General features: G+C 32.8%; 3 protein-coding genes and 1 pseudogene across 4 annotated transcripts in view; 3 read left to right on the top strand and 1 right to left on the bottom strand.

The window, feature by feature from the left end:
* LOC145186651 (mannosyl-oligosaccharide glucosidase-like) overlaps positions 1-16,488 on the top strand; it is a 405,622-nt gene that overhangs the window by 127,120 nt on the left and 262,014 nt on the right. The gene's annotated exons all lie outside the window — the stretch shown is intronic.
* The window catches only part of LOC149884515 (dynein axonemal assembly factor 4-like), a 381,661-nt gene that overhangs the window by 127,120 nt on the left and 238,053 nt on the right, over positions 1-16,488 (top strand). The window lies entirely within an intron of this gene.
* LOC145186554 (uncharacterized) overlaps positions 1-16,488 on the top strand; it is a 246,865-nt gene that overhangs the window by 127,120 nt on the left and 103,257 nt on the right. The window lies entirely within an intron of this gene.
* Positions 7,455-10,564, bottom strand: LOC149884527 (uncharacterized; annotated as a pseudogene).

The following is a 16,488-nucleotide window of genomic DNA, read 5'->3' as shown; positions in this document are numbered from 1 at the left end:
CTCTGACTATTGCGAAAATGTGATTGGACCATTCGGGGACAGATTTCTGAGATCTATGCAGCGCCTTCACATTGTTTTTGATTGGTATGTCCCAAAAAGCTTGAAGTCCGAAACACGGGAAGATCATGGATTTGGGCAACGCATAAACGTCACAAAGGGTACACTTATTCCAAAAAAGTTTGACAAATTCCTATCTGTGGACTTCATAAAGACGCAACTGTTCGGTTTTATTTCCAAATTCGTTTTAACGCAATCGGTAGTTGGAAAAGTTATTGTTTGTACCATTGAAGAAACTGCATGTGCCAGTCAACAAGATTTCGATGCATCGTCCATATCGCCATATAATGCTGTGACACAGTATCAACATTCTGTGGGATTAGAAAACGAACGGCATGGAAAGCGTGAATGAACTACGGAGTAGTTGATGCTGCATTTCACAACCTTTTAACGTCAGACTTAAAAAATGATGTCTTAACTGATACGGCAAGGAAGGCCATTTAACGATTTGTAGTATTGATGTACGATTGATCATCAACTGCTGCTGGCGTTAACGAATGCCGCCGTATTCTCTACACCATAAAGAATAGAGCAAATAAAAATATTCCGCCGACTGCAGACGCTCTTCTGCAGCACTCAAAGAGAGCAGCACTGCAGGCACACATGGAAACAATGCTTGTTTCCTGTTACTCCAGGATTTGTACTCATTGAATGGGGGTGGAAAGATACTTCTGATGACTGCTATACACCACTTTGGTGCATTCTGCCAGAGGTTTTTCAACATTGCCAGGAACTAATTCGTTTTTCGTGCAAAACTGAGTGTAAAAACTGTTCATGCAAATGACATGGTTTACAATGCTCTAAGCTGTGCGCATTTAACAGCTATTGTTACAAAGAAACAAATGGTGATTCATATGAAGAGCAAGAAGTTGAAGAAGACCTGGAATTCGACCATGTTCTCCAGATCTCCTTCCATGACGAATAGTAATCCAAAAATGTATTGTAAATATGTAAATACTTGAAAGCGTCATTTTGTTTACAATACTGCTATTATACTTTATCAATTCCCTCTACCATAAAACTAAAGAAGTTCGTTTATGTCTTATTGGCGACCAATGCTCACTTTTTAATTTTTAATTTTAACACATCTAACAAGTTTTGAGATTTGTCTTATACTTTCTAAATAAAAACGATGATTTATGTAATTGTTTGATCAGCATTCCAATGTTTTGTTTTTCCATAATTGTTAACGATACCAAGACCTCATTATTTTAAGATGCTTCCTCTGCATATTGTCAACTCCTTCCTTACCCACTGACATTGTCATTGTCCTTTATCACTGTTATCTTTTAATTGATTTCATTTAGTATTCACTGCAACTTACCTGAAGTGGATTGCTTGAATACTGTGAGTATGTAGGTAATAAATGCGACATTATTATAATTTGATGATAAACAAAGCCATAGAATAACCATTAATTGATGATTTATGTTTCAACAGATGTCTGTCATTAACTGGAGAAATACAAGAACCTTTGAATCCTTATGCTTTATTTCTTATCGATTATACTCGGTCGTTGCTGATAAGTGAACGATTTAATTGTCAGTAGACTTTTTATCGGCAAGAACCAAGAACATTTAACAATTTCATCAACGAAGTCCCTATGTATCATAAACTTTATTCATTTCCATATAAATATGAGTTTCTTGTTATATCATCGAACAAGACGGCGTTTATTTTAAGTAGATGTCACTACTAGTTCTAAAGTTATGACCATTTAAAAAGTTTCGAGATGGCCGATGGCAGTTATCTTGAAATTTTAAAAGATTTATTTCAGTCAGTTTTATATAATTTTTCTCTTAGAACAAATTGACGTTTATTTGAAGTGGATATCACTACTGGTTCTACACTTGGGACCATTTAAATTCATTCAAAATGGCCAATGGCAGCCATTTTGAATTACTCATCTATAAAACGTTTCCAAATGCATAACAAGTTTGTGTCTCGCTATACTTCTGTAGCTCATACCGTCCACTATTACTATGCGAAGTTACACGTTGGTGTCCAGAAGTGAAATACTTTTATGATAGCCAGCTGCACTATTTAGTGAATACCGATAATTAAGGGTTTAACGCAAAAACTTACGAAAGTTTTTTTGAAGCGCAAATGCGCAAGTTTGGTGAATACGAATTTTACAGTTTTCAACTTACACCAAACTTACGCCAAACTTACGCCAAACTTACGCCAAACTTACGCCAAACTTACGCCAAACTTACGCCAAACTTACGCCAAACTTACGCCAAACTTACGCCAAACTTACGCCAAACTTACGCCAAACTTACGCAAAAAAAAAGTTTTGTGAATAAGCTCCCTGATCCGTTGCATCTTACTAGCTTGTATGCTAGCCAATCAAATTTATTCTGAGGTGCAGAAGTAGGCTATCTCCACTCGAAAATGCTTTTCAACCCTAATAACTATCGCGCGCTCAACAAATTTTGAAAAATTCAATTATTCGAAAAATAAATGTTGTGACATCTTTTTCTAATTGAGTTTGACAAGCGTGGGAAAATTATATTATATCAATTTCTTTTGCCAATTAACGTCATAAGCAATAGAATTAGTTTTATCACATTAATTAGGTACTTGCTTTTCAATCTCATTTATTTTAAACTTCTCATTGGCTTAAGAATAATCATTGTGTAAGCTATACAGCTCTTCTTGATGACAAATGTCTACTTCTGCAAAGCAAGGATGTCCTTTCTACGAAAGACACTCATTTAGTAGTAGGCAAAGTTTAAGTTGTTTCCCATCAATAAAGATCATTTGCACCAAAATATTTCATAAACCATGGTCAGCCATCTTTATTTTGTTTATCACCCATGCAGTTGCTGTTAGATTTTAAATATCTTTTGGAGCCTCCATATACTCCACCTCTAACTATTTATTCAATCATTAAAAGTATATCAGGATCACTAAGTAACTCTAGTTCAACATCAGCTATTTTACGAGTTACGAGCCAAGAAGATTTGTTTTACAACTCCCATCTCTAATATTCTCAAAAACATCAGCTGTTAGCGAAACATCTAGCTGATTGTAAAGGTTATGATGTTATCTGAGAGTTTTCAAATTAATCTCTGTCAATACATTTTATGCAAACTCGTATTGGTTATAAGATGTGCTCACCACTTGGTCTACAGAAGAATGGTTCTTTTGGAGGTGAGTATCTTTTAAATTTTCAATAGTAATCATATACTCATGATTACTATCAAAAATTTAAAAGATCTAGGCGTCTATATTCATTATTTTTCTTGATTAATATATTTTTGCAGCTTTTTTTTCAAAACTTTTACAATCAAGTCTTCTCAGGAGTACATCTAACCCAGCTGAATTGAGTTTTGCAGCGTTTTGCATTTATTGTCTCTACTAATATATTTTGCGAAGCTTATATATTTTTTTTATTATTAAGTATACAAGTGATCTCATCTTTATTTTTCCCAAGATTTTTGTTGAATAAATGACCTATCATATTGACTGAAATGACCAATCATATTGACTGAAATGACCAATCATATCAACTTAAATGGTAAAAAACGTCTGGAATGAAACTCGGAAAGTTTAGCTCAATGAAGTCAATTAATTCAATGTTTACCAATGTAGTCACTCAACTATAATACTTTTTACAATTTGATCTTGACATATAAAGCACCTTGTTTTACTTTCTAATTTCTACCTTTCATATTAAATAGGTTACTCAACATATTGCAAACATTTTATTTGATATCACGAGTTTAATATCTTGATCCAACACTTTACATAAACACTTTGCTACATGTACAGCTATTTTTTAATTATGTTGCAACATGTAAATGGGTTTTATGACTGATTCAAATTCGCCGTATAAATTATAAGGTACTCTATTATCTAAAAAACTATTAAAGAACAACATCGTTCTTCTTTTTTTACATACTATATTACCAGCAATGGATCCATTCTGAACTCCGTCTCGTCGGATTTTTCTCGGTTTTTCGGAGTTTCGGAGTTCGAGAGAAATCGAGAAATCTCGACGGAACTTCGACGAGGTTTGTAGAAAACATCAATTTTTACTCGTAAAATAATTAAAGTCTTATTTTATTTCTACGCTGCTTTTACTATAGTTCATGTTGTTTTCAAAATATAAGTGTTCTCTTTGTTCAATATCAACACTAATTTACATCGCAAAGTAATTAGTAATGCACAGTGGGACAGGTGGTGGTGGTGGAAAAAACCTCAAAAAAAAAGCTTGTTCTATTCAAAACCATTTAATAAAACATACTTGAAAGCAAAAGGGGAAACATTTGGACTAACAGGTGACGAATGGTGTAACAATTGAGGTAGAAGGTACTACAAAATGAAAAATAGAAGGTACTACAAAATGTTCATCACGAACGAGCATATTGTTTAGAAATGGTGAAGTTGCCATCTTCTAGTTCTGCCAAAACATTTAACATTTTGATAATGCAAAAATTAAAAGAATTCGGTATAGATGATGAAGATGTTGCTGGTAAAACTACGGATGGCTGTAGCTGGATGGTGAAATTGAGTACCATATCTAAGTTTCCACATCAAATCTGCCAGAATCATTCAATTCATTTGAGTGTTTGTGATTTGATATACGCTGAAAAAGATTGTCGCGAAATTCTGAACAAACAAACTAATTCAGGTATTGAAACAGAAACGGAAACTGATGGAGACTGAAGGAGAGTTTCTGTTTGACTTCTCGGAGAATGAGATTAAGTATGAAGAAAATTTCGAAAAAAGTCTACAGAAACTTTGAATACTAATTAAGTTCTTAAAATATTCATCGATATGAAGTTCTTAAAAGAATAATACGCAAAATTTACGGATCTTCGCATGACGAATGACTGTTGCTCAACAACCGCACTAGATGTTACAGTGCTTTTCAGATGATCAAAAGATTTTTGGATTGCTTAGAAGCTGAAAAAAATAAAACACTCGAAGAACTAAACTGCTTAAACATATTAGATGAAATTGATTCGGATTTCTTAAAATTGCTGTCTGACTTATTGGAAGTCATTGCTGACACTGTAGTTCGCTTGGAAAAACCAAGTACAACAATTTTGGAGTGTGACATCATTATGGAAACGTTAGTAAGGAAATTGAAGGTTATAGAAACTGACATCAGTTCTAATTTTGCAGAGGCGTTAAACTCCAGATACGAAAATCGTAAAAACATTTTATGGTATCACTAAGTCGTTATTTGCACAATCCCAATTTTTTTAAAAATAAAAAACCACACATTTTTTACGCTTCCAAAAAAGATATTTAAGTTTATGCTGCAAAATTATTTGATCAACTATTTGCAACAAAAGAAAATAGTCTCCAAACAAAATCAGATGATCACGCTAAAAGTAAACTAGAAGAACCATCACAATCAACATCTTTTTTGATCGAAATTCAAGAAGTTTTATATCAAAATCAGTCAACAGCTAAAAAGCCAAAAACGTCAAGATCTTTACCGATCAGTTAAAAGAATACGAAGTAACTGGTGTGAAATCAGAAGCAGTTTTGAAATTTGAACTAGCCATCCATGTTTTCATCTTTTTAAAATATTATTTTAAAAGATCTTCAAAATAAATACTTTTTTAATATTTTTTTTTAGATATTACTATAGGTACCCCAAGAAGTCTTTATTACAGAGCACCGCGGAAGGGCATTTAACTGAAAGTTCACGCCTTCTTCCTAACCGATGCCGGTTAGAAAGCCATTTATTAGATAAAACTTGTTCGTTAAAAGATTGTGATAAGAAAAATATTTAAGTACTAAGAAATATAAAAATATAAATTTTTAAAAAATATTTTATGAATTATAAATCTAAATATATAAAATTTAAAAAAGTAAATATAAGAACAATGTTTAATTATCAACTAGATAGTTTAGTTTTTTAATTTGTAACAAAGTTTTATCAAAACTCCGATTTTTTCTCGACTCCGACGGAGTTTTTTCTCGATTTTTCTCGACTCCGTTTTTTTCTTGATTTTGGATCCTCTGATTACCAGGTTTATTATTAATCCATAGTTCTCTATGTTTATCTGATAAAAACTTGTTAATGGAATAGATTGAAAAATCTGGGACGGAAAAAAAATTCAGATGTTTCAATCCATTCCATTTACAAGTTTCATCATATAAACATGGAGAAATATTTCAACCCATTCCATTTGCATTTTTATTTGATGCTTGTGATGATGTTAACTTAGTCACATCAGTTAATAAATAGTAGTGAATTTTGTTTTCTTCAGAGATAAGAATTATTTTAACGCTGAGATGTTTGGTATCCCCTTCAGCATCAGTTTTTAGCTGGTTCATTGTCTCGTTTGCTTATTCTAAGAAGATACACGTGTGTTCCTTAACAAAATAAATTGATTGATATATCTGGATATTGCTTTTCGAAGTTGCCTATAGATTTAATGCATACAAGATATTCCTATACAAGTATTAGGTAATTCATTTTCCTGGCGTTTGAGGCTTTTATTAGTTTATTCTTTTTTGTAATCTTTATATTTTGCTCTCAAAACGGACCAAGGTAATCATTTTTCATCCTAATTTTTTATTAGATCTATGAAACTTTATTTTTCCTCATCACTTTATAAATTAAATATTTTAGTGTTGTAAATTGTGCAATTTTATTCACATTTTTTTGTCTATTTCACTGAAAATGGAAATGCCGTAAATTTATAAAGTAGCATTGAATCACATATTTCCTCAATTCAGTTTTCTAAAAGAGTTGAAACATTATTGATTGTTGTAGATAATGTTGAAATTGATAAAAATTAACTGGTCAACACTTTTTATTAGTTGATACATTTCCAGAGTTGATAAATTGAATGGTTAATACCCTATAAATTAGGGGTGTCCAAAAAAAAGTTTTGAATTAAATGTTCCACAGTTTTAGATATTCTTTCTTTGATTGAAAAAAACTTCTGTGTAAAATTATAGTTGTGTTGGATAATATTTAGAGGTTGCTCAAGGAAAATAAAAATTTACTGTGTTAAAAGCATTCGCCGCAACAACAATATTTTAAAAAGCTTGAGTTATAGTTAAGATATACAATTAATCATTTTCAAAAAATTCATTAAATAATGCAAATAACATTTAATTGCACCATTTACAAGATCAAAAGTTTAGTCTGTAGCAACATTGGCATATGTCATCAAGATGCTTTTGCGGCAATATGAAATGCGTTTTCTGTTGTCTTCAACAACTTGTATTAGTTTCTGCATTTCAGATTCAGTTTTTGTGATGGATTGATTAAATGTGCTCATTAGAGCAACAGAACGCTCAGCAGTGTCATTGATAACTTTCACAGATTTTACAATTGCTTTAGTATAACGAAATTCAGCAATTTCCTCCCAGGTCTTAGGATCGGTTCCAGATAAAATCAACTAATGGAGCATAATTGGTTAGGTGTCAACTAATGAAGCATAATTGGCTTGATTTATGCTTGGCCAACACTTCTGAGATCGTTCAAATAGAGCTATGTCGGGCCCACTGCTGGGTCCAAGCAAAATTGAGTATATTTCCCCAATAATTACTTCATGCATATGGTGACGGCAAGCAAAGTAGAGAAGATTTTTCTCCACCAACTTCTCTAGCAAGATGCACGCAACATTTTTGGAACCCGTGTTTGACACTGTTGTGTCAAAACACATACAGACAGTATAATTTGCAACATTCCATATGGTCAGTAACTGGAAGATTGCTTTTGCTTGTGCCAGTCCAGTACCAGTTGATATCTTTTCAATACCCAGCATTTTCTCCACATTACAACAAGTCACATTAATAGCTATTCTATCAACATTGGATTTCGGATTTTCATAGTTGGTGCTGTCTCTCATCATCTTACCATCCCAGTGGACGACCATATGTTGTTTTTCACTTGACATAAATTTCTGCCGTTTATGATTTTCAGTTCATGAACGGTGCATGATGCGTTTGAGGCGGACTGTTAATCTTGATAATAGTGTACTTTGGAGGTCCTCTCCACTTGCTCTAGCAATTGTAGTTGCCAATATAGTGAATTTTTGGTCAGATAACTTGATTCGATCAAGTGTGGATGATACATCTGGAGAAGACAAAATTTCATTAAGAATATGTGGCTTTTTATTTTTAGGACTTTGTTCACAGTCAGTTGATTGGGTTACTAGTTTTTTGTGATAAACCGGATTTTCTATTTCATAATCATAATTTTCATCAGGAGTGTCACTGACTTCTCTTGCTTTGTTATCACTATCACAATCAAGACTAAAGTGGCTACAGCTAGGGGTAACGACAGCATTTGCTTTTTGTCTTCTCTCTTCCTCATTCTGCTTTCTTTTTGTTTCTGCTTGCTGATGCTCTGCTGTTTGCTTTTCTTGTTGAGATAATTTTACATCTTCTCCAGCCATCTTCATCATACGAGCATTCTTTTGGTCTTCCAGAAATATTTTATCTTCATCAATTTTAATTAGCTTGTTTGCATCCTTGTGTGAAATGTCAAACAGTAAATCTAATTTGATTCTAAAATCTTTCTCTCTAGCAATCTGTGACTTACTAGCTCTTCCTTTAACCTTTTTAATTAAATTATATTCATCAACACATGCTTTCACTTTTGATACAATATGAGGCTGGTAAATCATTGGAATTCTGGCTTTTTTCCAGATGTGAGCTAAACCATTAGATGTTGCTTTTGCACTGGCTGGAACTGTTTGTTTCAATGCTTTGTGATAGTGGAAAAACGTCCTTAACACATCAACCATTGTTGGAAGGACATTGTTTGGTAGGTTCTTCTCAGGTTGACCAATCAACCATATTGCAGTTCGATTACGTGTCAAAGGAAAAATTTGAAGAACTTATCTTTTCACTCATATTCAGCAACAAGCAAAAATTAAATGATTCCAAATTAAACTCAACTAGAGAAGTTAAATATTAATCTACAAACATAATTTAAAATATGTGATCAATATTTCAATTTGAATGTGATGAAATCATAAGTATTACAAAACTACAAACACTAAAGTAAGTTAAGTCACCTAATAATATTTAGCACTAAAAAACAAGATATTGCTAAAAAGATATTGCATAACAGCTATAATTATTATTTTATAGGATTATAATAAATAAGAACCTCAGAATCTTTAAATATTTCAGTTGTTAAGCAAAAAATTACAATTAATGAAAATGTTTTTCAATCAAAAACATCAGAAGTTAGCTTATAAAAGACAATAATACATCAAATTTGTTTAATATTTTATCTAAATTGAATATGGGATAAAATTAGGAAATTATTTAAGGCGTAATGCTATTATTGCAAAACTAAAAGGCCATTGAGCAACCTCTAATCATAAGTTTATTTTAATTATCTTTTGCACAGTAAATTTTAATGCCAATTGGAATAAAATAAACTAGTGTGCATTCAGTTTAGAGAACTTTTTTTTTTCCAGTGGTTATGTGAACACCCCTACTATATATGAATTAATTAGCATGAGAAATAGTAGTAAAATTTGCTGTACAGTCTCTTTACATGAACTGGTCAACATTCTGTATATTAGTCTATAAAATCAAAATAATTTTTAGGCTTAATATTTCACTTTCTTAAATCATCAACCAAGCAAGATAGATGCTTATTATTTTATACACATAGAGGCCAATAGCCAACTTTAATTGGCATACTAATTGACTAAGGATTTACCGATTGCTGTTTGCTAAGTCACTTAAGTAATGCCTCTTTATTGTGATTTAATAATTAGATGTTTCATTTCATTAATTTGAATTTTGAACTCATGGGTTTCGTCTGTTTTGCTCCTCTAAAAATTTCCAGATTTCACCTTTGCTTCGTGGCATCATGCAGGCTAATTGACAATTTTACTTTGACTATATTCAAACAGTGCCGAATAAAAAAAACTCATTTAAAAATTTAAACAATAAAATAAAATCCACGAGCTATAAAGTTGAGAGAGTTGGCGTGCCAACTCTCCATAGAGTGCTGGTGTAGTCTTTCCATTTCCTGAAAATCATACTATATAATGTGGTTCTTAAAAAGTTGGGATTCAATTCAAGGAAGATATTTTAATGCTTTTAGCGTTAAATTTAACAAATATATAAAAAGAATTTTAATATATAATTTTAAACATTTTAGTTTTTACAAAACTTTTATAATTGTTGTTTTTGTTGTGACTGCACAGTGGGCCAGGTGGTAGACAAAACCTTAAAAAAATATATTCGAAATACTTCCAACTACTTAGTATATTATGTATATAAGAGCATAATGTATGGTTTAAAACATTATTTGTAGTTTTATAGTACATCATAAATGTACAATTATCATTTACAATTGCATATATTTAGAAATTCATTTATTAATTTTTATAATAGATTTATCACCTACAACTATGACAACGAATAACCTTTAAATTATGAATAAAAAATATAACATATGCGAAATAAATTGACAAATTATTAAAATCTAATTTTATAGCTTTACGAAAAATACCGCAACAAATTCCAAGGTCTTGTATTAAACTCACAGTTTCATTTTGAAATATAAAGGTAAGATTCTTATTTATAATATTAAAATATTATATTAAAAGTGGCGCATATAGTTTAAAACCTGCTGGAACAGCTTATTAATGTTAAAATAAGTTAATACAATATATGTACAGCCTGTTGGTGGTGTTTAATTCTGCTCTTAGCTGCTACTTTAAGTTTGGTAAACATTTTAAAAAACATATTTGCGTAAAATGCTATTCGCGACAAACCTATTTTTTTGGTTTTAGTTAATAATAGGTGCTGTGCTTATTATACTGGCCTAATTAAATGTAGCTGAAATGAAAATAATGGCCATATTCATGTTATATTAGTTTAAAGTGGTTGCACTAATAATGTTAAAATCATTTTTCTGTAGTTAATATGAAGATAAGTGATGTCCATAAATGTATACGGCATGACCAACTAAAGCCTAGTGATAAATCATTTTCTTTGTCTGTAGAGGCTATTCTAGTCTCTATGGATTTGATTTCTACTGGATGTGCTGCGTTTTTAAAAGTATATCAAAAGAAATGAAAGGATGCAAACAAGCTAATTAAAATTGCTGAAGATAAAATATTTCTGGAAGAACAAGTTTGAGAGTAAAAATAAAAATTGGTTGGCTTAGGACTTTAAATCTACATACAGTAATAATATATCTGAGTCTGATAATTCTAGTCAATCACATAATATTGGTGGAAGGTCAAGTTGCTCCTTTGAAGATGCATCTGAAAAAACCAAAAGAAGAAGACTAAATGATGTTTTAAATAATTTTACTACTAATGAGTTGCTCCACTCAGCAAGACTTAAATTAAGAAACGAGTTCAATTATGAGGCTGCCAAGCAAGTTGCTGAGATATCAGAACCTTCTAGTCAATTTAAAAAGTATACACCTAATGAAGGTCTGGCATTAATTATAGATGGTGGCATGTCAAAATCAACTTACCAACTTATCAGAAATGGAGCTGAAGGACGTGGTTGCCATATATATCCTTCATACAACAGCATAAGTTGTCTAAAGCTAACTGCTATCCAGAGAACATCTTTGTTGATGATTATTCAGCACAAGTACCACTACAAGAATTACTAAAACATACAGTAAAAAAACTCTGCGAGGTGCAAGCTCCTGTGATCAGCACAATGCTAGATGGTTTGACCCAGTTGACTTTGCGTTGCAAGGCCGGGTTTGATGGGGCTACTGGGCAAAGCGTGTACAAGCAAGTGAATAGTGAGGAAGCTGTAGATCGTAACTTAAAAAATGAAGAATCTCTGTTCATTACCTCCTTAGCACCACTAGAACTCAGTGGGTTCTGCAATAACAAAGAAGTACTTTTATTGCGTAATGACAAGCCATCATCTACTGCTTATTGTTGTCCAATAAGATTTCTTTTCAAAAAGAAAGCAAAGCTGTTGTCCTAGAAGAAGAAAAATATTTAGAATCTGAAATAGAAAAATGTGGTATTTTAAATGTTACTTTTAGTGGAAAAGAACTGGTTGTCAAAAGTATTATTGAACTAACCATGATTGATGGCAAAATTCAAAGTATTCTGTCTGATGTGACTAATTCAACTCAATGTTGCTCTGTGTGTGGTGTGTCTCCAAAAAACATGAATAACTTAGAAATGGTGCTGAAATTGGACAATGCTGGTAACTTAGAACTGAAATATGGTCTTTCTAGCCTGCATTCCTGGATTAGGTTTTTTGAAATGGTATTACATATTGGATACAAGCTGGAAACTCAAAAGTGGCAGTCTAGAGTTATTGAAGATAGCCCGCAACAAGGATTTTAAAAAGTTTAGGGAAGATTTCAGTAGAAAGACTTCTAGAATAGACACAAATCGCGACCTGGTTAACAGACTACTTGTATCTAGTGATCCTATCATAACATTATTAGAAAAAGGTCATAACAAAAATAGTAAGAGTTTTAAAAAAATCCCCAGTGAAGTTCTGGCTTTGCTGAGGGAATCAGCTCCACCTTCTTCTTATTCTTTGTAGCTAAACACAATTTGTTGTTTGATTTTTGAAAAGAAGTTTGATTTAAAAAAAAACTTTTTACTAAGCCTATTAATTGTAATTTTGTTATTAAAAATTAAAATATTCTTGATAAAAATAAATATTATTATAAATAATAAATGATTATTTATATATCTAAATGGATTTGGGGAGCAATTGGATAATAATTAGGTTTTGTCCACCATATCCTATATATCTGGCCCATTGTGCATTGAGCTATTCAAATTGCCTAGAACATCAAACAAACTTGCAGAATAGAATGCTTTTGTAACAATGCTTAAAGTTAATTTTATATAAATCAATGTTTTATTGTTTATTATTAATAATAACAATTTTCTAATTCAGCAGACTTCATTTCAGCTTTAAATCTCTGGAATCTATTGTAAATCCATTTAATAATAAACTCAAAGGTAAAAATATCATGGTAAAACCACAACATTTTTACACTGACATTTTGACATTTCCATTTCTTTTGCAGATCAGGATTATTACATATAAATAAAGAAACTGATTTCAACAACAGTCAGAGGCATCAATTTATATCTTATAGAGATTCTTTTATCAGCTGTAGTGACTTTCATATTCAGGAAACATTCTTATGTGGTCACAAACACGCTTTTGAATTTTTTCATCAATCTTTTTTATGATTCCCATGCTCTCCACATCCATCTGCAAAATTAAGAGAAACAGAAAGTACTTTTCTTTTAATTCATGATTTTCTTATAATTCAAGACATTAGTATCCTCTTCTCTTGGCCTTTGACATATTGTGATATGGTTTTGATTTGATTAAAATTAATAATAATACGATTAGATCATCAGAACCATAATCATCATCATCACCATCATCATCATCATCATCATCATCATCATCATCATCATCATCATCATCATCATCATCATCATCATCATCATCATCATCATCATCATCATCATCATCATCATCATCATCATCATCATCATCATCATCATCATCAAAGTCACTACAATAACGACAACAAAGTAAGTTAAAAACGCAAGGAACAAACATAATTAATAATTACGGTTCGCTGAAGCGTTAAACCATAAAGAAAGGGAAATGACGTCTTTAGATCAAAGCTTTTAATATACGGCAGTCTTCTCCGGCTTTTTTTTTTTTTTTTTTTTTTTTTTGTAATAAGAATTTTGAGTTAATGAGTGATGTAATCGTTTAGGTATTTTGTTTTTTTAATATTTCGTCCGGATCTTGAAAATATTCTGTTCTGTATTTCTACGGTAGCAGGGTTTTGAGAAACAAAATGGCCGGGTGTGCCTATTTCTGGTGCATTGATATTTGTGGTGCCATCCATTGAAGAGTTCTCAATATCATTATGTGGGGTTAAAACTATTTCACTGGTTTCGGTTGATGCATGCGGCCCTTGATTTTCCTGATTGTAGGTATCAGTATCAATAGATATTTGGTCTTTACATAGTTCAACGGATTGTTTTTGGACCGGCTCTGCATAACTACTAGATTCTGCCGATGAGTCATTCTCCTGAAGTGGAGCAAGATCTATGGTCGATACTGTGTTAATCTTACCATTTTGAAATCTGACGCGTGCAAAATAGGGAGATATTGTTTCTATCAGCTGGACTTTGTCAACGAGTGGATCTCCCTTCTGTTTGATTTGCCGTCTGTAAAGGATTACAGAATCCTGCTCAGCTAGAAAATCCGGTAGTACGGTATCTACAATGGATGAACGTTGAAAGTTCATCATCCTTTGATGTAGTGTTTCATTGGTGGCAGTACAAAGTAGTCCTCATACTGAAGATAAAGCCATTTGTAAAACTACTTCCCACCTTTCTTTTCTCAGATTTCATTTTTTTAGGGCTAGACTAATTGCTTTTAATATAGTACCGTTTGTCCTTTCACATTGCCCATTGCCTTGTGGGTGATAGGGAGTAGTTCTGGTTTTGAATACACCATTTCTTTCAAGGAATTTTTGAAGTTTTACGCTTTCAAATTGTGTCACCCGATCCGTGTGTATGAAGATGGTGAACCAAATAATGAGAATAGGCTGAGGAGATGACGTATAACAGTATCTACAGTTATATCGTTACACGGAAACGCATATGGGTATCTTGAGTATTCGTCAACTATCACGAGCATGTATTTATTTGCTTTAGTGGATTGTAGGGGACCAACAAAGTCCATGGATAAACGTTCCCACGGTCTAGTTGACTGAACAAGACGACCTGTTGGAGGCTTGTAGAAACGTGGTTTAATTTCGTTGCACGTGGTACAGTTCTTAGTTAGTTACTTAATTTCTGTGGTCGAATAAGGTAAGTTTCGGCTTTGCAACAATGTAGCATTCTTTTAACTCCTGGGTGACATAGTTGGAAGTGGATATAGTGTAATGTTCTTGAGGTACTTTGTAATGAACAACATCGGGAGAGGGCGTCAGCAGCAGTATTTTCGTGGCTCGGTCTATATGAGATTGTATAGTTGACGTCTGCCAATTCTAAGCGCCAGCGAGTAAGTTTATCGTTTTTGATTTTCGTTGACCCCTGTTTGTTAAAAATAAGTGATATTGATCTTTGGTCTGTTACAATGTTAACGAGTGGAACCGAGTTGATTAGATGTTTCCATCTTCTGCAGCATTCCACTATAGCTGGAGCTTCTTTCTCAACAATCGCATGTTTCTTTTCGGCATTTGTTAGTGTCCTTAAAAAGAAAGCCACTGGCCTGCCTAGCTGTAGTAATGTTCCTCCAAGGGCTATGTCGGAAGCGTCTGTTTCTATAGTTAGCGGGAGTTTAAAGTCAGGGGAGGCCAGGCATGCTTCAACTAGTTTATTTTTAAGCGTTATATTTGCTAATTTGGCATGTGTGGTTAGGCCCCGAGATGAAAAATCTTTCCTTGCTTCAATAAGTGGCAGAGATAGTTCGGTGCAGTTTTGAATCCATTTGGCGTAATATGAAAAAAATCCAATCATTCTATTTAGTTCTCGTAAAGTTCGTAGATCTGGCATATTCATTAAGGCTTCGTATCTCTTAGGGTCGGGTTTTATGGTACCGTTCTCAATAACATGGCATAAAAATTCTATTTGAGTTTTTTTGAAATTACTCTTTTCCATGTTTATCTCTATATTGACATCTTTAACCGCGTTTAGGAACCTCTTTAGGTTTATGTCATGCTCATGGTCATCTTTTCCACTAATAATCAAATCGTCAAGGCAAGCATAGGTGTTTTCCAGCTCTTTGGTCTGCATAAATTCGTCCATTACTCGTTGAAAGATTGGCACAGCATTAGTGCAACCAAAAGGTAATCTTTTGAACTCGTAAAGTCTACCATTAGCTTCAAATGCAGTTAGTTTATAGTCTTCTGGTCGTTTTTTTACCTGATGGTATGCGGATTTGAGGTCAATAGTGCTAAAAACTTTATTGGCTGCTATTTTAAGTAACATGTCGTCAATTCGTGGTGTTGGGTATGAATCTAATGGCGTGTGTAAGTTGATTGTATTTGAATAATCGATAACTAAGCGATTTTTATACCCTAAAGATACCACAAAGCATTGAGCACGCCAAGGACTGCGGCTTACTTGAATGATATTTTGTTTGAGCATGCGGTTGATTTCTTCAGTTAAAAATGGGATACTTTTGCTCCATCGTAATTTCGTTGAGATAGGCTTAATTTTATTGATATCTACCCCAGGTATTAATGCATATGTGTTACATATCATGCTGTTTGTAGCAAGACAAAATTTGAGTGGTTCTTTATTTCTTTTAAAGCTGATAATTACGGAAGAATGTTATGACAGAACGTCCATTCCGATAATTACAGGCGCCACCAAGTTGTCAACGAATAGAAACTGTGCTTTTAGCTTTTCGCGAGCCATTAGTAATGAAAATTCCTTTTACTTTTAGAGTGGAATGATCTGCCAGTGAAACCTGTGAAGTGCACCG

Source organism: Hydra viridissima, unplaced genomic scaffold (genome assembly GCF_058129835.1).
Source record: "Hydra viridissima isolate aposymbiotic clone 2 unplaced genomic scaffold, HvirCarnegie_v1 scaffold_8, whole genome shotgun sequence".
Taxonomy (NCBI): Eukaryota; Metazoa; Cnidaria; class Hydrozoa; order Anthoathecata; family Hydridae; genus Hydra; species Hydra viridissima.
This window is presented reverse-complemented; position numbering and strand designations above follow the sequence as displayed.